The sequence below is a fragment of the Macrobrachium rosenbergii genome, chromosome 1 (assembly GCF_040412425.1).
Source record: "Macrobrachium rosenbergii isolate ZJJX-2024 chromosome 1, ASM4041242v1, whole genome shotgun sequence".
NCBI classification, from domain to species: domain Eukaryota; kingdom Metazoa; phylum Arthropoda; class Malacostraca; order Decapoda; family Palaemonidae; genus Macrobrachium; species Macrobrachium rosenbergii.
Window position 1 is genome coordinate 28,348,669 of NC_089741.1, and position 2,500 is coordinate 28,351,168.

General features: G+C 38.6%; 1 pseudogene; it reads left to right on the forward strand.

Annotated features, from left to right (window-relative positions):
• The window catches only part of LOC136839924 (hemicentin-1-like), an 843,194-nt pseudogene that overhangs the window by 716,790 nt on the left and 123,904 nt on the right, over positions 1–2,500 (forward strand).

Consider the following 2,500-nt stretch of genomic DNA (forward strand, 5'->3'; position numbering starts at 1 on the left):
AAAACATAACACACTCATTTAGTTTACAAAACATCACACACTCCTTTAGTTCACGAAACATCACACCTCCTTTAGTTCACAAAACATCACACACTCTTTTAGTTTACAAACATCATACACTCCTTTTAGTTTCAAAACATCACACATTCCTTTAGTTTACAAACATCACACATCCCTTTAGTTTACAAAACATCACACACTCCATCGGTTTACAAACATCACACTTCATCAGTTTACAAAACATCACACACTTCATCAGTTTACAAAACATCACATATCCCTTTTTAGTTCACAAAACATCACACACTGCTTTAGTTCACGAAACATCACACACTCCTTTTAGTTCACGAAACATCACACTCTCTTTTAGTTCAAGAAACATCACGCACTCCTTTAGTTTACGAAACATCACACACTCCTTAGTTTACAAACATCACACATTCCTTTAGTTTACAAAACATCACACACTCCCTTAGTTCACAAAACATCACACATTCCTTTAGTTCACAAAACATCACACACTCCTTTAGTTTACAAAACATCACACACTCCTTTAGTTCATAAAATATCACACACTCCTTTAGTTTACAAAACATCACACACTGTTAGTTTACAAAACATCACACACTCCTTTACCTTACAATAAAGGATCGACCAGGGACAACATCGTTTCCATTTCTTGTTGAGGTGTCATTACCCACCAACCATGACTATCATTATCCGTGACATATTGACGGCGTGATTGATGTAGGCATTCGGGAGACGAATGCTTACAATCCATTTATTCTCAAAAGTAGCAGGGAAAGAATTATGGGACTCAAGAGAAGTGTTTTATGTTGCTCAGTTGTATTGAACCTCTTCGCATTTTTTTGGCACTTTGTGAAGGTGACGCTTAATATTAGAAATGAATTGACAAAGGAACCTTTCAGGTGTTAGCTCTTGATTACACTAAGCAAGAACTGTTGCACAATAAAAAAAATAATTTGAGAGAGATTACCAAGATACAGAAAATAATGCTTTGTTACACAAAATGACCCCAACAGTTATTAGAATATATTATGCTACCATGACAAGTCTTGACATAATTCAGTTTCTTTCAAATAAACCTGGTCTTTAGTGTCTTAGTGTACATAGTTATGTACGCACAGTGCGATTCTGAAAGCTTCCTTTATGTATACAACTCCTCAGGTTAAAATTTCATAATGAATATGAAGAGTTCTGTTAAAGGACAAGTCAAAATTATAAAACAGGAAAGGGGATCCTGGAATGCCACAAGGAAGTGTGTACTGGGCCCTACATAGTTTATTTTAACCAATTATTATCAATAGAAAAGTTAGAATTAACAGGTTACCACAAGCTAAGAAACCAACTTCCAACTTACAATTTTTGTTGTTGTTGACAGAGCTCCCTCCCTCATCAGTTTTTTTTTTAAGAAAACATAAATTTTATAGATACCTCCTTTGTTGTACAAGTTTTTCATTAACAAACAAACTCTGATAATATATAAGTTTTTCATCAACAAACGAACACGGATAATTGTGAACATGAATTTTTTTTTAATTATTCAAGAAGATAATGATGATGGTATGACAAGCATGAGATATTTTTTTATTTTTTTTCTAGTAGGTAATCATGATGACACGAGGAATACCTCGTCGAGGTCCATAATTGCATCATAAAACATTCACTTTATCTGCAAGAATGCCTCACCCTCTGTCATTCTCTATCTCCACTAACTTCTACAAAACTCTTTTGATTTGCTCTCTCTCTCTCTCTCTCTCTCTCTCTCTGTCACTGACCATTCTCTTTTTCACAAAACTCTAACCTGCTCTCTCTCTCTCTCTCTCTCACATACACACTTGACCATTCTCTTCTCACAAAACCCTCTTTAACCTGCTCTCTCTCTCTCTCTCTCTCTCTCTCTCTCTCTCTCTCTCTCTCTCACACATACACATACTTGACCATTCTCTTCTCACAAAACCCTCTTTAACCTGCTCTTTCCCTCTCTCTCTCTCTCTCTCTCTCTCTCTCTCTCTCTCTCTCCTCTACACACACACACACTTGACCATTTTCTTTTCACAAAACTCTCTCTCTCTCTCTCTCTCTCTCTCTCTCTCTCGACCGTTCTCTTTTCACAAACCTCTCTTAACCTCGTGAGGAACATCTCTCACCCTCGACCGTTCTCTGTCCCTCCAGACAAACCGGTGGTCACCCTCCAGATGGGCAGTAACCTGGACCCGAGACCATCAAGGAAGGCGACGACGTCTACTTCGAGTGCCACATCAACGCCAACCCCGAAGTGCAACAGGTCCTCTGGTACCACAACGTAAGTCGAGAATTCATTATTATTATTATTATTGCTGAACTCGACGCTGCTTTCTCCCCTACCCTCCCGATCCCCTACCTAACCCAGGGCGCACAAACAGTTTTGCAAGAGGAGGGTAGTTGCCTCCCTTATCTTCCAGTTCACCTTAGCTACCACGCGCCGGGCCGACAAACC